This window comes from Leptodactylus fuscus, chromosome 3 (genome assembly GCF_031893055.1).
Source record: "Leptodactylus fuscus isolate aLepFus1 chromosome 3, aLepFus1.hap2, whole genome shotgun sequence".
NCBI classification, from domain to species: domain Eukaryota; kingdom Metazoa; phylum Chordata; class Amphibia; order Anura; family Leptodactylidae; genus Leptodactylus; species Leptodactylus fuscus.
The window spans coordinates 19,365,155-19,392,715 of record NC_134267.1 but is presented as its reverse complement, the minus strand read 5'-3'; the positions used below and the strand labels follow the sequence as shown (position 1 = coordinate 19,392,715).

The 27,561-nt window shown below is 41.8% G+C and overlaps 1 protein-coding gene across 1 annotated transcript in view; it reads right to left on the bottom strand.

The window, feature by feature from the left end:
• The window catches only part of C3H1orf115 (chromosome 3 C1orf115 homolog), a 280,537-nt gene that overhangs the window by 96,392 nt on the left and 156,584 nt on the right, over positions 1–27,561 (bottom strand). The window lies entirely within an intron of this gene.

Here is a 27,561-nt window from a genome sequence, read left to right as displayed (position 1 = left end):
GAGATAATAAAACACTTTTTATACTGCAATTGACTCCATTATCTGCGGATTCTTTGACACAAGAGATTGTGCGCTCGGACTTTGTAGCCGCTCCAAGTATTTACAAACATTTGTTTTGCTCTCGTTCCAGATCGCATTTTTGACTCGCGCTCTGCGCTTTATGTCAGGACAAGGCTTTATATGGGGCATGTGCAAGAAACAGCTCGCTGCCATGTGGTCTCCATCATCAAAATTCCTTCTGCATTGGGAATTTCACTTCTACTTTTCAGAAAGTTATTAGGAGCGGCCCCGAAAGTTCAAGTAACTTTTCCCACAACTTTTATCTAAAACTGTTCTGAGTCAGAGATTTTATAAGATTTTCTGATGTGTTGAGCACAACTTTGTGCGTCGTCTGCTGGTCGTGTCCTCAACACAAGGGACACCTGGTGGCCACCTGGGTCACTGCATCAGGTTAACCCCGTAAATTGGTTTTCCCATCTCTGAATGTTATGGTGTAATACTATGATATACTATAAGGTTCTGATGAGTGCAAGGGCCGACCTCAGAGACCCCAACGATATTCAGAACAATTGGCCCGAGGCTCTTTAAGCGAGCCATCAGCAGGTTCCGGAAGAGAATAGCGTGCAACAATTTATTCTTATATGAAATTACCTGGAAAGATTTTGCATTATAAGGTCCTGTTCACATATGTCAGATCTGAAATAGATCTCAAAGCAGAACCTACACCAATATCTAAAATATCTATCTGCAGGGCTGGGGTGATATGCTGGTTCTGGTGACTATAACCTATCTATCTGCAGGGCTGGGGTGATATGCTGGGTCTGGTGACAGTAACCTATCTATCAGCAGGACTGGGGTTATATGCTGGGTCTGGTGACAGTAACCTATCTATCTGCGGGGCTGGGGGGATATGCTGGTTCTGGTGACACTAACCTATCTATCTGCAGGGCTGGGGTGATATGCTGGTTCTGGTGACTATAACCTATCTATCTGCAGGGCTGGGGTGATATGCTGGTTCTGGTGACACTAACCTATCTATCTGCAGGGCTGGGGTGATATGCTGGGTCTGGTGACACTAACCTATCTATCTGCAGGACTGGGGTTATATGCTGGGTCTGGTGACAGTAACCTATCTATCTGCGGGGCTGGGGTGATATGCTGGTTCTGGTGACACTAACCTATCTATCTGCAGGGCTGGGGTGATATGCTGGTTCTGGTGACTATAACCTATCTATCTGCAGGGCTGGGGTGATATGCTGGTTCTGGTGACACTAACCTATCTATCTGCAGGGCTGGGGTGATATGCTGGGTCTGGTGACAGTAACCTATCTATCTGCAGGGCTGGGGTGATATGCTGGTTCTGGTGACACTAACCTATCTATCTGCAGGGCTGGGGTGATATGCTGGTTCTGGTGACAGTAACCTATCTATCTGCAGGGCTGGGGTTATATGCTGGGTCTGGTGACAGTAACCTATCTATCTGCGGGGCTGGGGTGATATTCTGGTTCTGGTGACACTAACCTATCTATCTGCAGGACTGGGGTGATATGTTGATTCTGGTGACAGTAACCTATCTATCTGCAGGGCTGGGATGATATGCTGGTTCTGGTGACAGTAACCTATCTATCTGCAGGGCTGGGGTAATATGCTGGGTCTGGTGACAGTAACCTATCTATCTGCAGGACTGGGGTGATATGCTGGTTCTGGTGACACTAACCTATCTATCTGCAGGGCTGGGGTGATATGCTGGTTCTGGTGACACTAACCTATCTATCTGCAGGGCTGGGGTGATATACTGGTTCTGGTGACACTAACCTATCTATCTGCAGGGCTGGGGTGATATGCTGGGTCTGGTGACATTAACCTATCTATCTGCAGGGCTGGGGTGATATGTTGGTTCTGGTGACAGTAACCTATCTATCTGCGGGGCTGGGGTGATATGCTGGTTCTGGTGACACTATCCTATCTATCTGCAGGGCTGGGGTGATATGCTGGTTCTGGTGACACTAACCTATCTATCTGCAGGGCTGGGGTGATATGCTGGTTCTGGTGACTATAACCTATCTATCTGCAGGGCTGGGGTGATATGCTGGTTCTGGTGACACTAACCTATCTATCTGCAGGACTGGGGTTATATGCTGGGTCTGGTGACAGTAACCTATCTATCTGCGGGGCTGGGGTGATATGCTGGTTCTGGTGACACTAACCTATCTATCTGCAGGGCTGGGGTGATATGCTAGTTCTGGTGACTATAACCTATCTATCTGCAGGGCTGGGGTGATATGCTGGTTCTGGTGACACTAACCTATCTATCTGCAGGGCTGGGGTGATATGCTGGGTCTGGTGACAGTAACCTATCTATCTGCAGGGCTGGGGTGATATGCTGGTTCTGGTGACACTAACCTATCTATCTGCAGGGCTGGGGTGATATCCTGGTTCTGGTGACAGTAACCTATCTATCTGCAGGGCTGAGGTTATATGCTGGGTCTGGTGACACTAACCTATCTATCTGCAGGACTGGGGTTATATGCTGGGTCTGGTGACAGTAACCTATCTATCTGCGGGGCTGGGGTGATATGCTGGTTCTGGTGACACTAACCTATCTATCTGCAGGGCTGGGGTGATATGTTGGTTCTGGTGACAGTAACCTATCTATCTGCAGAGCTGGGGTGATATGTTGGTTCTGGTGACAGTAACCTATCTATCTGCAGAGCTGGGGTAATATGCTGGTTCTGGTGACACTAACCTATCTATCTGCAGGACTGGGGTGATATGCTGGGGACTGGTGACAGTAACCTATCTATCTGCAGGGCTGGGGTGATATGCTGGTTCTGGTGACACTAACCTATCTATCTGCAGGACTGGGGTGATATGTTGATTCTGGTGACAGTAACCTATCTATCTGCAGGGCTGGGATGATATGCTAGTTCTGGTGACAGTAACCTATCTATCTGCAGGGCTGGGGTAATATGCTGGGTCTGGTGACAGTAACCTATCTATCTGCAGGACTGGGGTGATATGCTGGTTCTGGTGACACTAACCTATCTATCTGCAGGGCTGGGGTGATATGCTGTTCTGGTGACACTAACCTATCTATCTGCAGGGCTGGGGTGATATACTGGTTCTGGTGACACTAACCTATCTATCTGCAGGGCTGGGGTGATATGCTGGTTTTGGTGACATTAACCTATCTATCTGCAGGGCTGGTGTGATATGTTGGTTCTGGTGACAGTAACCTATCTATCTGCAGAGCTGGGTTGATATGCTGGATCTGGTGACACTAACCTATCTATCTGCAGGACTGGGGTGATATGTTGATTCTGGTGACAGTAACCTATCTATCTGCAGGGCTGGGATGATATGCTGGTTCTGGTGACAGTAACCTATCTATCTGCAGGGCTGGGGTAATATGCTGGGTCTGGTGACAGTAACCTATCTATCTGCAGGACTGGGGTGATATGCTGGTTCTGGTGACACTAACCTATCTATCTGCAGGGCTGGGGTGATATGCTGGTTCTGGTGACACTAACCTATCTATCTGCAGGGCTGGGGTGATATACTGGTTCTGGTGACACTAACCTATCTATCTGCAGGGCTGGGGTGATATGCTGGGTCTGGTGACATTAACCTATCTATCTGCAGGGCTGGGGTGATATGTTGGTTCTGGTGACAGTAACCTATCTATCTGCGGGGCTGGGGTGATATGCTGGTTCTGGTGACACTATCCTATCTATCTGCAGGGCTGGGGTGATATGCTGGTTCTGGTGACACTAACCTATCTATCTGCAGGGCTGGGGTGATATGCTGGTTCTGGTGACTATAACCTATCTATCTGCAGGGCTGGGGTGATATGCTGGTTCTGGTGACACTAACCTATCTATCTGCAGGGCTGGGGTGATATGCTGGGTCTGGTGACACTAACCTATCTATCTGCAGGACTGGGGTTATATGCTGGGTCTGGTGACAGTAACCTATCTATCTGCGGGGCTGGGGTGATATGCTGGTTCTGGTGACACTAACCTATCTATCTGCAGGGCTGGGGTGATATGCTAGTTCTGGTGACTATAACCTATCTATCTGCAGGGCTGGGGTGATATGCTGGTTCTGGTGACACTAACCTATCTATCTGCAGGGCTGGGGTGATATGCTGGGTCTGGTGACAGTAACCTATCTATCTGCAGGGCTGGGGTGATATGCTGGTTCTGGTGACACTAACCTATCTATCTGCAGGGCTGGGGTGATATGCTGGTTCTGGTGACAGTAACCTATCTATCTGCAGGGCTGAGGTTATATGCTGGGTCTGGTGACACTAACCTATCTATCTGCAGGACTGGGGTTATATGCTGGGTCTGGTGACAGTAACCTATCTATCTGCGGGGCTGGGGTGATATGCTGGTTCTGGTGACACTAACCTATCTATCTGCAGGGCTGGGGTGATATGTTGGTTCTGGTGACAGTAACCTATCTATCTGCAGAGCTGGGGTGATATGTTGGTTCTGGTGACAGTAACCTATCTATCTGCAGAGCTGGGGTAATATGCTGGTTCTGGTGACACTAACCTATCTATCTGCAGGACTGGGGTGATATGCTGGGGACTGGTGACAGTAACCTATCTATCTGCAGGGCTGGGGTGATATGCTGGTTCTGGTGACACTAACCTATCTATCTGCAGGACTGGGGTGATATGTTGATTCTGGTGACAGTAACCTATCTATCTGCAGGGCTGGGATGATATGCTAGTTCTGGTGACAGTAACCTATCTATCTGCAGGGCTGGGGTAATATGCTGGGTCTGGTGACAGTAACCTATCTATCTGCAGGACTGGGGTGATATGCTGGTTCTGGTGACACTAACCTATCTATCTGCAGGGCTGGGGTGATATGCTGTTCTGGTGACACTAACCTATCTATCTGCAGGGCTGGGGTGATATACTGGTTCTGGTGACACTAACCTATCTATCTGCAGGGCTGGGGTGATATGCTGGTTTTGGTGACATTAACCTATCTATCTGCAGGGCTGGTGTGATATGTTGGTTCTGGTGACAGTAACCTATCTATCTGCAGAGCTGGGTTGATATGCTGGATCTGGTGACACTAACCTATCTATCTGCAGGACTGGGGTGATATGCTGGTTTTGGTGACATTAACCTATCTATCTGCAGGGCTGGGGTGATATGCTGGTTCTGGTGACAGTAACCTATCTATCTGCAGGGCTGGGGTGATATGCTGGTTCTGGTGACACTAACCTATCTATCTGCAGGGCTGGGGTGATATACTGGTTCTGGTGACACTAACCTATCTATCTACAGGCTGGGGTGATATGCTGGTTCTGGTGACAGTAACCTATCTATCTGTGGGGATGGGGTGATATGCTGGTTCTGGTGACAGTAACCTATCTATCTGCAGGGCTGGGGTGATATGCTGGTTCTGGTGACAGTAACCTATCTATCTGCAGGGCTGGGGTGATATGCTGGGTCTGGTGACACTAACCTATCTATCTGCAGGGCTGGGGTGATATGCTGGTTCTGGTGACAGTAACCTATCTATCTACAGGCTGGGGTGATATGCTGGGTCTGGTGACACACTCCCTTTAAAGTGGACACTCTACTTGCTGGAGTATATGTTAATGGTTTATAGTAATTGTTGTCAGCCAGTATTGGGTAGATATATTAGAGACCAGACCACTTAAGCTCAATATTATAGTTCTCACATAACAGTAGAGTTGTGTGCCGCCATGTGGCGCCTCGGGAGTACTGATCTATTCTATACAGTAAGGGCCCAAATAGTCTTCTATTAGAGGGCGGTATTAGGGATCTGTATGACTGGGAGGTTGTATGAAGCTGTGATACATCTCAGTACATTAGTCCTAAGTCATCATCGGGTTAAGAGCCAAGCCGCTTATCCCCGCACTAGTCTTGCTTTTCTAATCCTCGTCCCTCCCGCTCCTTACATTACACAGGACATACTGAGCAGATAACACAGAGTCCAACTTCATTAGTGCAGCTATCCAGATCTGTAATAATTGTCATTATCGCTTTACATCATTATTCTTAATAATCATAATAATTTCCACCACTGATAAGGAGACGCAATCCGTCCAGCCGTATAGACTGTGTATCTGGCAGGATATGTCATGTACAGTATACGGCCTCCCCTCCCGACTGGAAAGCATCATCTCATTCCTCCATGTCACTGAGAATCAGGAAAATGTACTTGTCTTCTTCATTGACCCTGCAAGAGGTGTTCTACTCCAGACTGATAGGAGACTGCGTTATATCTGCTCCTCCTGTCAGATAACTGGAGTGTGTGAGACTCCCTGTATATGGTATCAAAGACACTCTGCTACATATTTTTCATTAGAGGTCAATATTATAACAGTAATATTTCTGTTCATAGGGAACAGTATAATAGCAGTTATAATGTTCAACAATCAGCGGTATTATAGTAGTTATATTCTTGTACATAGGAGCAGTATTATAGTAGTTATATTCTTGTACGTAGGAGCAGTATTATAGTAGTTATATTCTTGTACATAGGAGCAGTATTATAGTAGTTATATTCTTGTATAAAGGAGTAGTATTATCGTAGTTATATTCTTGTACATAGGAGTAGTATTATAGTAGTTATATTCTTGTACATAGGAGCAGTATTATAGTAGTTATATTCTTGTGCATAGGAGTAGTATTATCGTAGTTATATTCTTGTACATAGGAGCAGTATTATAGTAGTTATATTCTTGTACATAGGAGGTAGTATTATTGTAGTTATATTCTTGTACATATGAGCAGTATTATAGGAGTTATATTCTTGGACATAGGAGTAGTATTATTGCAGTTATATTCTTGTACATAGGAGTAGTATTATAGTAGTTATATTCTTGTACATAGGGGTAGTATTATAGTAGTTATAGTCTTGTATATAGTAGTAGTATTATCGTAGTTATATTCTTGTACATAGGAGTAGTATTATAGTAGTTATATTCTTGTACATAGGAGCAGTATTATAGTAGTTATATTCTTGTATATAGGAGTAGTATTATCGTAGTTATATTCTTGTACATAGGAGTAGTATTATTGTAGTTATATTCTTGTACATAGGAGTAGTATTATAGTAGTTATATTCTTGTACATAGGGGGCAGTATTATAGTAGTTATATTCTTGTACATAGGAGTAGTATTATTGCAGTTATATCCTTGTACAGTATGTAGCGAGGAGTACTATAGTAGTTATAGTTGTCTCCCTTTGGGGCAGTATTCTCAGCCTGCATATTTCTCATTGTATTAGTAGCCCTGCTCTCTACTATCAGGCCCCCTCCTGTCTCGCCACAGATGTACTTCTCACTTTCATACTGTCTCATTTAATATATATAGCACATTCAGTTCTCTTCATTAACCACATGTGAAGCACTGAGTCATTCTCTCTGCAGCTGCAATGTATTCTAAGATTTCATGCTGGGCTACTAGAAGGATTTAGGGTTTGTATGTTTGGTGATATAACTTGTTAATAACTTGGATTCATCAGAATTTACTGAAGTATTAAGACTTCAGACAATATTAGTGGTGGGAAATGTTGTGTGTATTATTGTCATACGACAAATCAGAAAGTTGTGGGTCTAATGATGGATCCCTTATTATAAGTTTCCCCTCATTTTGAGATTTGATACAAGAAGTGACGCTACAAGTACTTTGCTACAAGTACGTCTCTTTTCGGACCCCCGAGTATAATGATCGGCAGCCCGGGAGAGGTAAGAAACATAAAAAACACTGTTACTTACCTCTCCACAATCCAGGCAGGCTTCGGCCTAGTCGTCTGACGTCTCATGACCCCGGCCTGCGTCCCGGGTCATGTGACGTCTAACGCCATTGAAGATGGACTACTTCGGAGGCCGACAGCGTAGGAGCCAGGATATAGGTGAGTAAGTGAGGGTTTTTTTTGTTTTTCTCCCCCTGGGTCTCCGATTATTATACTCTGGGGTCTGAAAAGGGACATAATACTGAGTGCAGGGGCCACTATGGGGCATAATACTGTATGCAGGGGCCACTATTGGGCATAATAGAGCACGCAGGAAAGCGTAGGAGGGGGTCGGTCGAGGTCTTTGGCGTCGGTGTCGGTCAGGGGGGGGACCCCATGTCAAAAGTTCGCCATGGGGCCCCGCCATTACTAGTTACGCCACTGTAAGAGTCCATTCACATCTTGCTAGTGAGATCCATTCTTCTGACTACTCGTGAAGTCAAAAAATAATCATTCTGTAGCAGAAGGGAGGAAGGAAACGTTCCCTATTATTTTCTCTCTACCATCTGCCATGATATAATCCATGTTAATGGGACATAAATTATCCAGAAGCCAATGGAAAAGTGGCCTAGACGTGGGTTTAGATACCCAAGTAATGTCACATTGCTAAGATTGGTGGAAATCTGTCCACTGGGAACCCTACTGATCCCCAGAATGAAGCAGCTGCCGCACTGGCCTTGCTGAAGAAGAGATATACCAATAAGTTCTCCATTATTGAAAAGGGGAATCTAACTCTAGCACCACCTTTTGGAAGATAGATCCCTATAGATAAATGCCTGGTTTTCTAAGAAACCTGGTGACACTGATTAAGATCAAAGCCAAAAAAGAATATCTCCTCCAAAAGAATTAAACACATCTCCGTAGCTGTTTTGGAGTTATTGCTCCTCATCAGTATGAAATACTGGTTAGGCTAGGTGAGAGGTCATAAATTTGGATCAGAAGGGTACTGTATCTCCTTAGAGAGATATCTGCTGATGAGTGTCTTTTCCTTTTGGGGGAGACCTTCTGGATTCTCTTTAATCCCTATCAGCGTCACTAGATTTCTTTGAAAACCAAGCATTGATCTATAGGGATCTACCTTCCAACAGGTGGCACTAGAGCATGATGAAGAAGGTATTTGCCTATTCCTTTCCCAGAATTCTTAGTAGAACATGTATGGTCTCTACACTCCATAAGGTAGTCTGTTTCATGCAACGGTTACCCCTCCTAATCCAGGAGATAAGTCACTTGCAGAGATGTCTAGCATTGGTTTCAACAACTATACAGTCTGAGAAGACATGTATGCTTGACCAAGCCATGTAGCCATGTGTATTGGAGTGTGGCCAACGGTTGTCAAAAGTGTATGGCCAGCTTAACACTTTAAGTCCTGAAATTGCATGGTCTTCAAAAGGTTAGGCAGATAAGGAGATACACCATATATTCCTTCTAATAAAGTTCTGAGCATTCCTTGAGATTCCTTTTCAAGCAATATAAGCTAGGTAAAATCAAAGACAAGGAGATAATGAAATCATTAAGACTTTCCATGACAAGATAAGGAAGCTTCATGGTGTTAATATGGAGTGGAGATCGTTCACAGAAGGACCTGTCAAATGCTGTGGCCTTATCTGGGCCCTCACACAGTGCAGAGAGGCTCCATGTTTATGGCTTAGCAAAGTTAACTGGAGGAATTAGAAAACACTCACTCCCCGAGATTAAAATAAACCCTGCTGTAGGGATCATTAAGTTATCTGCCCGTCCGATCATTAACCACTTGATCAGCTGCCACCAGCTCATCCAAGACGATGTCCTTGGGTGTTGCTTACTTAACATGTAGGGCCAGTCAAGCATGCAGACCACAGTGGTTGAACCAAATGAGAAGTCCTACAACTTTAAAAGTCACCTTTAACCCCTTTAAGACATTCTTTCTGCTTCTTCCAAGGAAAATAATTAGACGATAAAAAGAAAAATAATTAGACAAAAAAAAAAATTAATTAAAAAAAATATTAAATGTTTTTGGATTTTTTTTTTTCTCCATCCATCCAATTTCTCCAGAATTATTGAAAAGTAATTTTTTTTCTCCTTCATTATATATAGAGCGAAACTCTCCAATCTTAAATCCGTCGATTTATACGTTCCTGGAATTCACACTTTGTTAATAGTTCCCTTGGATTGTAATAGACTCAATAAATCCACTTTAATCATTTTATAATAAAGTCCCGCACATTTTGTTCCAAAGAATTTCTTATAAAATATTGAACATTTCTTTTTACAGAGGTGTTTTATATATTTTCGCTTCTAGACTCCTAGTATTCCTATGTGACAGCAGCGGACACATTTTTTGCTGATATTTTTGAATTATTAAGGGTTTGATATTTTTGGATATTCGGAAATTTTGTGGGTTTTTTTTAAAATTTTTGTAAGTAATAATAATGTTATGTTTAGATTTTTATTTTGTACTCTAAATCGCAAAAATTTAATTTTTATACACATGTAAAAATCTAGCCATGTTTGTACTATTGATTTTTTTCTGTATATTTTCCTGTAATTCACACTTTTTGGATTTTACAGGTCTGCCAGTGGGGATAGCTATAGTAGGTGCAATCGTTACCAATTCTTCTGCTATAGGGTCCCAAAGGACTCTCTACAATATAAGGGTAAGTTCACACAGAGTCTTTTTGGTCAGGATTTTGAGGCCGTATTCGTGACCAAAAAGATGGCTCCCATTGATTTCAATGGGAGCCGCTCAGGAGCTTTTTCTGGGAGGCGGCTTGTGCCGGTTCCCGGAAAAAGAAGCGAGATGCTCGTTCTTCAGGTCATTTTGCCTCGCGATTCGGGCAGAAGACACACCCTCTCTCCGGACTAGGCCCATTCATTGGGCCTAATCCGGAGCAGAGCGTGCGACTGGATGCCGGTGCAGTGCACCGGATTTCAGTCGCAGCTACCGGAGGCTGCCTCAGGTTCTGATCCAAATAACTCAGTGTGAACTTACCCTAAGAGGACACCAATACTATAGGTAGCATGTGGAGCCCATGGCCCTGTTATAAGTTTTTCACTAGGGGTTGAAAAACTTCAAGTTCCGGCCTTTTTTTTTTTATTTTTTTTTGTTTTCACCTCTAAAATTTTAGTTAATTAAGTGAAAATAATGTACAAATTTTTGCTAAATTTTTTTGCACAATAAAGGCCTAATATTTTTGGATAATGGTGAATTTTTATTTATTTTTTGCAGTGTTTACAAGTAAATTTTTACATCTATAGTTACTGAAAACTCAAAATTTTATTTTTTTTTAAAACTTGTAACTTGAAATTTTATCATTTTTGTACTTTTATGGGGGGTTTCTGTAAATTTAGCACACAATTACCACTATTCCACAATATTATATAATAGTGTTCCACTATTTGTCTCTCCCCGACACAACAACACAATATACTGCAAACTTGACAGTGACTGTGTCTGGTAACAATGAAGGGGACGGGCCTTCAATTATAGATCAGCAGAGCCCTCACTTGGTCAACGGTGGTCCCTGGATTGACACGAATAACGATATGTAGGGTCAACCCAAAAGTCTCCCAACATAAAGCGAATCATACAAATTAGAAGATCGACTGTGTTAGATATTTTCAGATAACCAAAAATTTCAGATTTCGGCATGACCGGCCACAAATGGATGAGTTGTAGGGTTGAGATTTCAGGATCGTTTTTTAAAATCCGATTTTCAATCATTTTCCAGCCAATCGCTGATCGATCGTCGATCAGGATCCGCTCCCAATCACTCAACCCGAATGAGTTGTTGAGTCACTGTGGTTTTTTTTCCAGTTGACAATGTTGATGGTGGGATCATACGTACTCAACAATCCCACCATCAATCATAATCGAAGCCACCAAAAAAAGTGTGTGTTTGTCTTTTCCAGCCATACATACTTGGTCAATCTGAGCAAGGAGGTTGGAAAGATGGTCAAGCTAATCTTCAACCAGCAGCTATCTGAAAGTATGGTCAACGTTAGGACTGTGAACATATTACGTCAGCAGGCATGTTTTACGGGACTTTTATGGGATGCTAAAAAAATACATCCATTGAGGATTATATCAGTCCTGGGCAGGATTATCAGAGGTTTACTATGTGCTGATAATTGAATAGGACACCTAGTGATGATGGACATAAAAGACCAAACACATGGGCAGTAGTTTATGCTCCATGAAGCTCTATGTTTATCTGCAGTTTGTTTGACTTCTTCACCATTGTTTATTTGCCCATCACATCTGCTGAGAGTTTGTTGAAAGCACATACAAGGATCTGAGTCAATTACCATTATCTGACACTACTACCCCCATTAACCAGAACAACTTTCACCTATTATACAATAGGAACCCTCAATGAGCACCGCACATGCAGGACTTTGTCCATACAAAAAAAAAAGCAGATTCACAGCAGAGAGCCTGCAAGCGGACACCGGCCATTTGCTTTAAAAATCCATTGAAATGAATGGGTTTTTAAACTGACCGTATGCAAACTGTCCCCAACCTGTTTTTTCTGCAATTTTGGCATAATCACAGCGGGGAGACGGTGGCGTAAATTTGAACTCCCCCTGAGAAAGAACCCCAAAGCTTTCTCCTTGGACTTCTGGATCTAGGGCTCGAGCTCAATAGATTGTTTAGGCTATGTTCACGAAGGTGCAGAATTCAAAGAATCTGTATTTACCAGAAAAGGCAAAAGTCGCAGTCACTGGTGTCTCATGAGTCCCTGTTTGTCCCAGTACAGAGAGCAGAATATCTTTCTACTGCAAGTGACTGCAAGATGTTCCTCTTAGGCACCTCATACAATTACAAATTGCTCCTATGTTCCAGACGTCACGTGGGCCTGCATCTTAGCAGGTCCAGCTCACATGATGTCCTGTCCATTATTGAAGATGACTGACAACAGCGGGCAGTGCACCAGAGCCCAGGAGATGTAAGTAAAAATGCTTTTTTATGTGTGTATCCTCCCATGGGTCTCCGTTCATTATACTCTGGGATCTGAAAATACCCAGAAGTATATAAATTGTTCATGGGTGGTCCAAAACGGATCATAATACTGTGTGCAGGGGCCACTGTGGGGCATAATAGTGTGTGCAGGGGCAACCATAGGGCATAATACTGTGTGCAGGGGCCACTATGGGGCATAACAGGGTGCAGGAATGCGGGGAGAATCAGTTGGGGTCTTTGGGGGGGGGGACATTTCAAATGTTTTTCAATATTGCTTCCTATGTACTAGAATATAACTACTATAATACTACTCCTATATACAAGAATATAACTACTGTAATACTACTCCTATGTACAAGAATATAACTACTATAATACTACTCCTATGTACAAGAATATAACTACTATAATACTACCCCCTGTGTACAAAAATATAACTACTATAATACTACTCCTATGTACAAGAATATGACTACTGTAATACTACTCCTACTGTATGTACAAGAATATAACTACTATAATACTGCTCCTATGTACAAGAATATAACTACTATAATACTGCTCCTATGTACAAGAATATAACTACTATAATACTGCTCCTATGTACAAGAATATAACTACTATAACACTACTCCTATGTACAAGAATATAACTACTATAGTACTGCTTCTATATACAAGAATATAACTACTGTAATACTACTCCTATGTACATGAATATAACTACTATAATACTGCTCCTATGTACAAGAATATAACTACTATAATACTGCTCCTATGTACAAGAATATAACTACTATAATACTGCTCCTATGTACAAGAATATAACTACTATAATACTACTCCTATGTACTAGAATATAACTACTATAATACTGCTCCTATATACAAGAATATAACTACTATAATACTGCTCCTATATACAATAATATAACTACTATAATACTACTCCGATGTACAAGAATATAACTACTATAATACTGCTCCTATATACAAGAATATAACTACTATAATACTGCTCCTATATACAATAATATAACTACTATAATACTACTCCGATGTACAAGAATATAACTACTATAATACTGCTGTTATGTACAAGAATATAACTACTATAATACTGCTCCTATGTACAAGAATATAACTACTATAATACTACTCCTATGTACAAGAATATAACTACTATAATACTGCTCTTATGTACAAGAATATAACTACTATAATACTACTCCTATGTACAAGAATATAACTAGTATAATACTACTCCTATGTACAAGAATATAACTACTATAATACTGCCCCTATGTACAAGAATATAACTACTATAATACTACTCCTATGTACATGAATATAACTACTATAATACTGCTCCTATGTACAAGAATATAACTACTATAATACTGCTCCTATGTACAAGAATATAACTACTATAATACTGCTCCTATGTACAAGAATATAACTACTATAATACTACTCCTATGTACAAGAATATAACTACTATAATACTGCTCCTATGTACAAGAATATATCTACTATAATACTGCTCCTATGTACAAGAATATAACTACTATAATACTACTCCTATGTACAAGAATATAACTACTATAACACTGCTCCTATGTACTAGAATATAACTACTATAATACTGCTCCTATATACAAGAATATAACTACTATAATACTGCTCCTATATACAATAATATAACTACTATAATACTACTCCTATGTACAAGAATATAACTACTATAATACTGCCTCCTATGTACAAGAATATAACTACTATAATACTGCTCCTATATACAATAATATAACTACTATAATACTACTCCTATGTACAATAATATAACTACTATAATACTGCTCCTATATACAAGAATATAACTACTATAATACTGCTCCTATATACAATAATATAACTACTATAATACTACTCCTATGTACAAGAATATAACTACTATAATACTACTCCTATGTACAAGAATATAACTACTATAATACTGCCTCCTATGTACAAGAATATAACTACTATAATACTGCTCCTATATACAATAATATAACTACTATAATACTGCTCCTATGTACAAGAATATAACTACTATAATACTACTCCTATGTACAAGAATATAACTACTATAATACTGCCTCCTATGTACAAGAATATAACTACTATAATACTGCTCCTATATACAATAATATAACTACTATAATACTGCTCCTATGTACAAGAATATAACTACTATAATACTGCTGTTATGTACAAGAATATAACTACTATAATACAGCTCCTATTTGTATTGGATATCTTCCTCTCTGCTGGATACTGCCCTATGTTTTGGTAAAAGACAATAAAGCATAAAAATCATAATCAAAACAAAAGCTCTGGCATAAATAGGTTAAGGGTTAAGTTCCATCAGTAGTGGGATGGGTAGATGGACACAAACAAGAATGAGTTGAACTTGGATTAAAGGGGTTGTCCACGATTTTTAGTAACTTGAGTAAGCCACTGTTCTTGGGGGTCCTCAAGGATTATGCAGCAATGATGTCACAAATGATGTGTGTGATGTCATTACTGCAGGAACGGCAGGGATCCCAAGGACCACAACTAGTTCATCGTGGGATGCTTTATATGCTCTTACATTTTATTATATGGATTTACAATACTTAGATATTTTTCAGTTAGAAAAATGAACGGCCTTCAAGTCATGTTTAGTCTAACTATAGCGAAAAAAGAAGTTTCAAAAAGTTAAAAAAAAGTGTTAAGATTCAGAGAAAGATAGGAGGAAAAATAAACAGAATTCGGCATACCATTTATAAATGTGATATTAATTCGCCGAGCTGAATATTGAAATAAAATAAGAAATCCCTCTCGCAGCTACACAACCAACCACTGAAACGTCTTGGTTCCCACTAAACGGTGACATGATATTCTTGGCCGAGAAGCGGCTTCACGCAGACCAAAGAAGTAGCTTTTATAATCAACTTACCAAGGCTGGTATTTAATCGTTGACAATTTAATATCTCGCAGATGGTCGTCTTGACAGACTATTGCGCGGTGTCCATTTCGGAATAATTCAATAATAATATTTTTGACTTCCGTAGATGACAGCCTATCCCATAATTTCACTTAAGGAGGGGGGTTAATAGTTACAATTTGCAATTTTTTTTCTCGTCTATGTTTCACAGATGAGTCCAAGCCCACCTCTGTTTTTTGGAATCATAAAATTCCAGATGGGTGATCCTTAATGCCCTTCTATATCCAAGAGAAACAAACAAAAGTATCGAAGGATTAAGACGTACAGAGCCCAGAACAAACTGGGAATGAGATGGAACAGAGCATAACAGTGGAGCGTCTGGCAGACAGATAAGTCTATACCACGACTGACGGATCGCTCTTCCCGTACTCTTAATGGCGATATAAATTTACACGTTTCCCATCCCAGCTGTAAACAATGGGGATCTCTACTCTTATTGTAAAAACCTAAGGGTGCTGTATGTATCCAAAGGAGGCTGCAAATGGAGTCTGCTCACTTTATATCCTCATAATGCCATTGGGAAATTTACTGTATATAACGCTTTAGAAAAACAGAACTGAGTTTAAAAAAAAAAAAAATCTATAAAAAAATTCCAAAAACAAATGTGTGAAAAAAATCTAAAACCAATGAAATGGGTAAAAAAAAATTCTAAAAACAGAATCAAATGTCCAAAAGATTTTTAAAAACAGAATCAAATGTGTAAAATAAATCTAATAACAGAATGAAATGTCCAAAAAAATCTAAAAACAGAATCAAATGTCTGAAAAAAATTCTAAAAACCGAATCAAATGTCCAAAAGATTTTTAAAAACAGAATCAAATGTGTAAAATAAATCAAAAACAGAATGAAATGTCCAAAAAAAATCTAAAAACAGAATCAAATGTCTGAAAAAAATCCAAAAACAGAATCAAATGTGTATAAAAAAAATTCTAAAAACAGAATGAAATGTCAAAAAAAAAATAAAAACAGAATCAAATGTGTAAAAAAAAAATGAAAAACAGTATCAAATTTCTGGAAAAAAAATTCCCAAAACAGAATGAAATATGTAAAAAAAAATCTAAAAATGGAATCAAATATCCGAAAAAAAATGTAAAAACAGAATCAGGCATTGTATAATCAAAGGAGATTCTTACGGTAAGTTCATTCAACATAATTTTTAGTGTTTTGCCCCATGATTCATCCTATACATGTAAATAGTGCTTGTGCAACCCTGGGCAAATTTTTCATGGAAATAAGTAGCCACTGGCAAAGCACTTGCTTCAGTGCAGGTCGAAAATGTCCATGCATAGCTGGTGGGTGACTTCAAGTGACCTGTAGGGGTTGGTGTCTGGGCAGCAGTTCGGGAGGATCCAGGTCAGACCAAATGGTTTACTGGCCACGGAGGAGCCACAATGCAGCCACAATGGAGCAGCCATATTGCCACAGGCTCAGAACTGGTGGGCAGTTATCCGTGCCTCAATAGTGGCATAGACATATTGCCACTATAGACTGCAGAACAGTTATATTACTGTTTTTGGTACAAGCGGTATGATGAGTTCAGATTTAAACCCCCTGGTGAGGTGGATTAAAAAAAAAAATACAAAAAATAAGCCCTTATATGTATGTAAATAATGAAAAATGGCTACAGTAGGAAGGAGTTAAAGAGGATCTTCTCTCCTGACATCTGTTTCGGGAAGGTCCTTCAAGGTCAAGGTGTCAAGGTGTTGGAGAACTAAAGGAGGATGTTAGGATCCACATGCCCCAACCTGATCCTTTAGTTGTGACTGATGGCCCTCGTCCCTCAACATCTGGACTAGAGTAAGGGATATCAATTAGGTTGGGATGTGGAGAACTTGACTTCTTCCATGAACTCTCTGAAGGACCTCATTGGCATACAGAATGATGAGTATTTGACTACAGTGGCTATTCTTAGGGGTCCAACTTCTGGCGCTCCCACTGACCTGAGGGCTGTAGCCTTCAGAACATACATTGTGTAGTGGCCATGAACGATACTGACTACAGCTGTCTCCCCATCACAGCCAACTGGGCCCAATTTGTACCACAAATGCACCTTGAAGAAACTGACCAGTGGGGTGGCCCCACCAATCTGATATAAATTAGAGTTCACTTTCCAACCCTCTGGCTTTCCACCATGGGGCTGATCAGTAGAGTGTCTCGCACCATGGAATCGAGAAAGTAGATTCTGCCTAAAAATCAGTTCCAAATTCTTCCATGTGAGGATAAATTTTTAACATCAAAATCCTTGAAAACCCCTTTAAAAGGAATGTACTCACCCCATAAAATAAACATAATCCACAAAAAAAAAAAAAGTTTTTTTAAAAAAAACTAAAAAAAATAAACACTTGGCTTCCCCCCGCCGAAAAAAAAAACTGGCCATCGCTCCCATTTTGTGTACGGACCAGGTACTTTTTTGCGACGTGTGTGTTTGCCATGTGTGTATAATAGAAAGCTGCTAAAGGCGAAGAATTAAAAAATAGTTAACAAGGATCCAAAAAAAATTTTCGTTGTAACCACAGAGTTGTTAAGATTGACAGGGTTATTATGAATGAATGCTCATAAGTTTCTTGTGTGGGCACATTAGACTCGTCTGTGTCTCGCCAAATTTTTTTTGTTACGTTAAACTTTAATTTTCATTCACTCAAATCTATAAGAAAGTTGTCAGTTTTGTCCCAGATCCAGAACCATTTTCCACTGTTTGTGGAATTCCAGCAGCGTATGCCATGGTTTTTAAGACTTACTTTTTGCCATAGGCAGCGGAAAACTGGGTGAGTAAAATTTGACCAAAATTGGCTGTAAATACCTAGTACGATCTGAAAAAAAAGTGATTTGAAATTCTCTGGAATGCTCTACCCCGGACAATCAGATTTACTCCCAATTTCTACAGTTTCAAACGCAAACTAAAGACACATCTTTTCAGACAGGTCTATCACAATCCACTTTATGTAGTTTTACTTTAATTCACTTTAATAGACTCTGGCAGAGAAGACTCTAAAAAACTGAAGTCTGGATGTATTAGGAGAAAAAGTTGAAAAATAGGAGCATTGCCCTTCTAGGGTGCGGAATCCAAGGGGGAGCAGTGATAGATTGCTGATGACACCCAATTATACACATCTTCCCCCTGACATCACCCCTGCACTAATACAGAACACCAGCAACTATCTCTCTGCTGTCTCTAATATCATGTCCTCGCTCTATCTGAAACTAAATCTCTCCAAGACTGAACTACTACTGTTTCCACCATCTAATAGATCTGTCCCTGATATATCCATTGCAGTCTCAGGCCTTACTATAACTCCTAGGCAGTAGGCCCGCTGCCTCGGGGTCATGTTTGACGCAGACCTTTCCTTCACCCCCCATATTGAATCACTCACACGTTCATGTCACCTCCACCTCAAAAACATCTCCAGAATACACCCTTTCCTCACCAGAGATACACTAAAGACACTTATTGTCTCTCTGATTCATTCTCGCCTTGACTACTGTAATTCCTTACTAATCGGTCTTCCCCTCACTAAACTCTCTCCTCTACAATCTATTCTGAATGCAGCGGCCAGGCTCATCTATCAGTCTAGACGCTGCAACGATGCCCCTGGTCTGTGCCAGTACATTGGCTGTCTATTCATTATAGAATAAAATATAAAGTTATCACTCTCATCCACAAGGCTCTCCATAATGCTGCACCTCCATACATTTCCTCCCCCATCTCTGTCTACCGCCTAACCCGTGCTCTCCGCTCACTCAATGACCTAACACTTACATCCTCTATTATCAGAACCTCCCATGCTCGTATACAAGACTTCTCCCGAGCTGCACCACTTCTCTGGAATGCTCTACCCCGGACAATCAGATTTACTCCCAATTTCTACAGTTTCAAACGCAAACTAAAGACACATCTTTTCAGACAGGTCTATCACAATTCCTAATGTAAACCCTTCCTTACTACAATTAGAATCCCCAAAATTTGACCTTCCTCTGTCCCTGCTCCCACATTACCCCACATGATATGATGTTATCTCAGGCTATCTTTATATGTCCAAGCTCCATCCACATGTTACAGGACACGACTGGTGACGGCTCATAAAGTTTTATGTTTGTGTAATGACAGTCACCTCTATTACAAAATTATCTGACCCCCTGTATAAGCAATGCCACCCCTGCTACCTCTTGTGTCACCCCCTCTACCTCATAGATTGTAAGCTCTTGTGAGCAGGGCCCTCAGTCCCGTTGTGTGAAATGACTTTCTTTGTAATGTATCTTTGTCTGTATTTGAACCCTATAAATTGTACAGTGCTGCGGAATACGTTGGCGCTATATAAATAAAATGTATTATTATTAGTTATAGATTGTTATATTCATCTAAAGAAAAATCTAAATAAATTAAAAAACAAAAAATCTATTCATATAATAAAATAAATATGTTGAATTTCAAAAAAATTTTGCTACATAATTCTGCTACATTTGGGCCTTAAAACTGAATTCGGCATTGTATTCTTCTTAAAGGCATTGCTTTCCTTTCCAAACCAATTGTAGTGGCACGTAGAGACCTTTAATAAGAATAGAAATACACCAATCAGTGAAGCAAGGCAGAGATAATCACCAAATATAAAAATCAGTTTGCAAGTGCACCTGGGGTGGGGCCTAATTTACCTGATTTGCCTACAGACAGCGGCAAGTGCCTTTGGCGTTCTTCTGGAATGGCAGCAATGGTTGTGAATGACATTTTCGGCGTCTGGCGGCATCACAAAATCTGTAGGGAGTTCTCCCAAATAAGGCCCCGCCCCTAGTGCACTTGCAGACTGATTTGCCTATCCATACAAAGGTGATTATCTTGCCATAGCTTCATCAGTTTGTGGCCACACGGGTATGTTCGTTTGGATGTCAAAAAATTAAGCTTTGCAGATAATTCTGATAAAAACGGTATCGTTTTGTGTATCCATCTCCTATGCGGAGCTCTGCGTCTCCATGGTTACAGACTACGAACTGTGTAGTCTGGTCCCGCAGTGATGTTTCCTTTCACGTCTGCCAATTCTTGATAATGAATACTAAATAGATTGGTAATACAAATCAAATCAAATCAAATCAAAAAAGCTTTATTGGCACGTCCGAATAGATATTTGGCATTGCCAAAGCTAGTAAAGTGGGGGGGGAGTTGGACTCGGGACTCGGGTGGGTGAGTGGTGGGGGTGGGGTGGGTGGTTTGGGGTATAACAGTCCATGGAGTCTCATCTTCCTCTTCGTTGGTGACCGTTATATGGGGAGGTGGGGTGGGGCGGGGCGATTGGTTTGGGGTATAACAGTCCGTGGAGTCTCATCTTCCTCTTCGTTGGTGACCGCTATATGGGGAGGTGGGGTTGGAGGTGGGGGTGGGGTGGATAAATATAACAGTCCATGGAGTCTCATCTTCCTCTTCGTTGGTGACCGCTATATGGGGAGGTGGGGGTGGGGCGGGTGTATTGGGATAAATATAACAGTCCGTGGAGTCTCATCTTCCTCTTAGTTGGTGACTGCTATATGGGGAGGTGGGGGTGGGGCGGGTGTATTGGGATAAATATAACAGTCCGTGGAGTCTCATCTTCCTCTTGTTTGGTGACAGCTGGACACGTATTGGGCAGCGATCTCCACAGTGGCCTCTTCTTCTCCCAGTAGGATGTAGAGTTTCCTCTTCTCATCTGCAGATATGAAGTCTGGGATGTGGCAGAGAGTCTTTGGTAGTAGACGGCCCTCACAGCTGAGTATTTGGTGCAGTGTAGCAGGAAGTGGGTCTCGTCTTCTAGGGCCCCCTACTGTCATTTAGCTTTACGTCTTCATGTCCTGTTCCTCCTTACACCCCCCTAAAGATTGCTCAGACTAGAACAATATATTTGTATAGATAAATATGTGACCCCATACAAAATGGCTGCTGGGCAGACCCTGAGTCCTGCTGCTCAATGCGTGTAGCAGATATTGTGCAATGTCTTGTGATTCATAGTGAATTCCCTCAGTGTCACCTCGGCAATAAGCACAGGATATGTTAAATTTTGTTTATAGGCAGATCTGATGGTTATTAGGTGACCGCAGTACCCAATACGGCATCGCCCTCCTCTCCTCTGCTCCGGGGAATGAGGAACAGATGTGCAGAGGAACCATCAATGCCGCTTGTTTTCAATGACTTATCTCATAAAATATTGGCTTGGAAGACTGCTGAGCTCCTACAGGAGCGAGGAGATGAGTGAGGCGGACGATAAAAGGTAGCAAAAAAAAATTGCTGGTTAATGTTAAAAAAGCAAAAAGAAAACTAAAGCTACAAATGTTTTTGGAAGTTGCTAGGTTACCCCAAATGCTGAGGTGCTTTTCAGTATATTTTAGAATAAGAGTAGGCAGATGTTTCTGGTACCAAAGGCAAATGAACCATAGAAAGAAGTCATTCAGCTCCTACTGGGCCCTTGGAGAGAGGAAGGGCCCCATCGTAATTGCATCTCGTAGTTAGAGATGAAAAATATGAAATATAACTACAGAAAATCGGGGTGGGAAAAGATCGGATCCCGATCGGCAATCGAGTAAATTTCACGATCGCGATCCGATCCCGCCTAAAAAAGAATGGAATTCCAATCCCAATCACTCAACCCACTTACCTGCACAGAACCGCTGCCACTCCCCGGAACTCCAGGCCGTTGTTCTCTCCTCTCTCTCTTCGCACGCTGGCAGAGCACTGTGCGCGCCTCCGCCTCTATAGACTAGTGTTACTGCTGGGAGTAGGCGGGGCTTGTTGTGGCTTAGGAGAGTGTGGGCGGGTACAGGGAGGGGTGACGTGAGTGATGCACTCACGTCTCCCCACCCTGTACCCACACACACTCTTCTAAGCCACAACAAGCCCTGCCTTCTCCTAGCATCAGTCACATCAGCCTAGGGAGGCAGGGGCGCCCGGAGCCCCAGGGAGTGGCATACACACCGGGAGAGGAGGTGGCAGTGGTTCTGTGCAGGTAAGTGGGGGGGACTAAGTAGCTGGTGGATTTTGTAATCAGTACATAGCGTGGAGTCCAAAAAATGAAGCCTTCAATTTTTGGACTCCACGCTGTGAAGTGACCAGGATCGTTTTTAAAATCCGATCGGAAATGATCAGAAATCGGATTTCAAAGAGGACCTTTCACTGATTTGGGTACAGGCAGTTCTATATATTGCTGGAAAGCTGACAGTGCGCTGAATTCAGCACACGTCGGCTTTCCCGATCTGTGCCCCGGGTAAAGAGCTATCAGTCCCGGTACCGTAGCTCCTTACAGTCATAAGGGCATTTCTGACAGTCAGTCAGGTACGTCCTTCTCCACAGCAGCGCCTATAGCATTGTACTGTGTGAGCGGGGAGGAACGCTCCCTCCCCTCCTGATAATATTCATCTATGGACGAGCACTGTGAGAAGAGGGAGGGGGGCGTTCCTCCCCGCTTACACTGTACAGCGCGATAGGCACTGCTGTGGAGAAGGACATACCTGACTGACTGTCAGGAACGCCCTTCTGACTGTAAAGAGCTACGGTCCCGGGACCGATAGCTCTTTACCCGGGGCACAGATCGGGAAAGCCGACAGTGCGCTGAATTCAGCGCACTGTCGGCTTTCCAGCAGTGTATAGAACTGCCTGTGCCCAAATTGGTGAAAAGTCCTCTTTAAAATCGATCCTGAAATCTCAAGATCAGCTCAACCCCATCTACAAGAAATGTTATACATTTCCTATAAGAGAGAAATGAATCACTCACATAAATATACGGTAATGTGATAATAAATGGTACAAAAAGAAAGTCAAACTAGTCCCACAAAAAACAAGACCCCTTCCAACTACATTGATCTGAAGCTACAAACAATTATTATTATTAACAATAGACACAAAAACATAAAAAAATATATAGATATGGTTCGTAAATTCACAAATAGTCTAGTAAGGATCAATATACAGATTTGTGGTGGCCACAAGGCTTTGGGCTAGGCCATTGGTGGTGTGAGCATTAGTAGGATTTGCACTAATTTAATCCCCTACGGCTAGCACTGGCAGTGATGGTTGGCCATAGAACTCTTCACACTGCAGGTTTTGCTGTTGATAATAAAAAGAAGGACCAAGGAATGAACCACTGCCCGTAAGTTGCAGAAATTTCTCGAGAAGGTCTACAAGATGTGGAGATTTCATCCTCGGTATGGAGGATAACCCTTAATCCGGAGTAGATTTCACCAGTCACCACCCCATATCACTGCTGGTGGAGGAGAAGGCATACAATAAGTGCATTAATAGGATCGGGAACAAAACTTTAAATAAACTTTATTTAGACCAATGCAATGAACTTCTCAAAAAGATAAAAAGGGGTCATGGCCAAATTATGGGTTTCCTGGCTCCACATATGGTGAAGTACAGATTAAAATAAACCATTTTTCATTTGCTACTGTAGATAACATTCTGGTGGATTGCGAGTGGCAGGAATCCATCCCGAGTTGCTTTCCGTCTGCGCGCAGGAGCTGTTAAATTGATTTGAGGGCAGCTGTCCAAAGATGAAGGTCAGATACCACTTAAGCATCTTGTTCAAGGATTTTTGAATGTTTTTCTTGGAGTGCGGACAATGGGGAGGCAGACATGGGGGTGTCAAGTAATGTTCTAAACCTTTTACAAGTGGACTCTATTTGGGTTTTTTTTTTTTTTAAGGTCTTCTTCTGAAAGTTTTGAGTTTCATTCACCCCGTTGACTTCTGCAGCTTGACTCACGCTAATACACCTAATTTTTTGGTTTGGCCGAAATCCAAAGTATGGGATATTTTAGTCTACAGTTTAAGCCTCTCGATATCTGTTACGGCACCTCTTATTATTATTACTATTTGCACACGACTTCAGTCAAGAATGAAGCGAAATGTGAAAAGGCTTTATAAATAGAGGGACTTTATGTGTCTTGAGGGTCAACAATTGCCCAAAAATAAAGCACGCGGTGTCTGGTATCTCCAAACTATGCAGAGATAGAAGCCCCCTATGTGAATTGATTTCAATATACAAAGCTGGCAAGCTGATTGGATTGGGCAGAACCATGGTGGTACCTCAATGATCTCAGGTAGTAGGAGGGCAATGGACTGTGATGACACCTTCTTGATTTCAGATAGGAGGAGGACAATGGACTACCGATGGTGTAACGTGAAGGTAATGGACAAAGTGACGCAACTGAATAAAGTTTGAAGAGTTCCTTCAGTGGCATAACTAGGAATGGCAGGGCCTGAAGGTGAACATTTGACATGTCCTAGGCTCTGTGTTAGCGGCTACTACTGCTACCCCAGTAGTTACGCCTTACAGACATTTAGAATAGGAAGAAAAACCATCCCAGCACCTTACCCAACTCAGACTCCACACTTGACACAATCATCGATGTCAGTAAGACCAATGTCCAAGTTACATTACTATGATGGCATCTTGATGATCTCAGATATGAGAAAGACCATGGACTATGATGGTATCTGAGCTCAGATAGGGGAGGGACCTTGGACTATAATCGCACCTTGATGATCTTAGATAAGAACTAAGGCTGACCAAACACAGTAGAGTCATGTCAACTAACCTCAAAGATTTCTGGAGGATCGACTGACTATGGAGCTGCCCAACTAACCCCCATCTGGCGGAGGAAAGAAGGGTCAGGCTGTTGGTTTTTAACATGCCCTATTCTATAGTTGTTAGAGGTGATAAGTCATCACCAAAGCTTTCTGGCAGTGGCCCACTGGACTCTCTACATTTAGAACACAAGCGCACTAGGCAGCAGGGTCTAGAACAGATGCTCCAATGCGACCATTATAATCGAGCCCAGTGTCTGATAAGTCCACCACATTACCAGAGATACACCCCTAGGCCAAAGCTGTGTCCCAGTACTCGACCCCAAAGCTCCAGGAGAAGACAACCCTTTAGGTGGACCCAAGAAACATCATTCCACATGATTGTCCCTGGTATTTTCCAAACTCTGCCCCTTTGTAGATCATTGCTAGGGAACTTCTACAATCGATTCCTCATAAATGACCTTTTATATTGTTTCTAAACATCTTCGACAAGACTAGAAAAAAATTCTCCGAATCACTGAGTCCGATACCTTCCTGCAGAATGGAGATCCGGGAGACAATCTGGAGTCATTGAGGTCCTGCCAGGATTTATATGAACATCCTGGTGCCTTTATTAGTCGGGTCATAATTTCAGCTGCTGAATTTGCATCTTTCTAAGTGAAATGTAGCATAGATGATAAATATTTTAGGTAAGCCTCCTTTTGCAGATTTTCCAGAAAGCGTGCACAGATTTGGGCATTTATGGAGGAAGCTGTAGACCACAGCTGGCTGGGACGTGCTGTTCTGGGCACTCTCCTCACATCCACAGATATTCCATTTATTCTGTCCTGCACGTAGATGGTTCGCCTTTTTCGATTAGGCCGTGGTCATCATTTTTCATCTGCAAATGAGGGATATTTATTTGGTTGTGCGGAAATATTCGAGTCTTGTCAGGTGCTCCACCAATGACTCACTACTGAAGGTGGTCAACACTCTCTACCTATGCACCGAATAGTCTATGTTATTTTTAATTTATGTTGATTATTTTCTTAATTATTTTTGTTTCTTTTTTTTTCTTGGTCTTGGTTCTTTGCTTGGTCTGGGGGCCTGGGTACAAATTTTGCAATGGGGCCCAGGAGCTGCACACTATAGTGTCCCCTAAGTGCCACCACTTAGTATAGTTCCCCCCAGGGCCTACATAACACATCCCCCCACAGGTCTAGGGATGGGCAAAGCACTCAAGATTCGTATCAAGTTCGGCCGGTTCAGGTCCCGCGATCAATCTATTCTTGTGTTGTGACACTATAAGGTCACAGCCCAGGGATAGTAAATAAAATTGGTGGCAGTGGGTGAAAAACTAAAGAAAAAAGGGCAACATGGTGGCTCAGTAGTTGCTGCAGTGCTGGAGTCCTGGGTTCGAATCTTGAAAAAACTAAAGAACAAATCATAGAGGAGCTATTGCCATTCTCAGTATAATCTCACCAGGATTCACTTGGTATCTCATCTACAGTTCCTACTAGGTATCTCGCCACAGGTCCCACTCAGTATAGTGCCCCCAGTTCCTAAACTGTATGGTGCCCCCCAGGTCCACACAGTATCATGCCCTCAAGTCCCTACAGTCTCCCAGGTCTCACACACTATAGTACGAAACGCAGTGACCATTCCTTGGACTCCCCTCTGTTCCTAGCACCTACTTTGGAGCACAAGGGTCCTAGGAGAAGTAAGTACTCCGAATCGATGAGCAAGTCCATCACTACTGATAGAAGTTCTCTAGGAGATCTTTAGGAGAGTGGTGCCGGCCATGATCAACAAGGGGTCAGTCTTAACCATGTAGTCACCATGTCAATTCACCCTTTAATCAGGTATGGGATTATATACAATTCTTCCCATTACCCAGATCAGCCCTTCTGTAAGCAAGATTAGGCGGGAGGAATTCACACGATGTTCACGTTCATCATATCTATGTATAAATACATTTAAGGTAGAATTCCCCTTTAATTATACTCTGCAGGTCATTGTAGGAAGAGATGACATCCGAGCGTGCAGATGAAGGAATAGGTCAGTGCTCCATGTGTAGGAAGGAGGTATGGCCATACATTATATACATATATTATATACATATATAGACACATACATATGTTCAAGCATCCAGAGCATGACACCCGGAGGACCTTGGCTTCCTTTTTCTGAAATTAGTGAAAAATGTAATAAAAATGTAGATATCCCGGGGGCCTGCTTAAGAGAAGGACAGCGCAGCAAAAGAAAATATAGAAGAAGGATGTAAG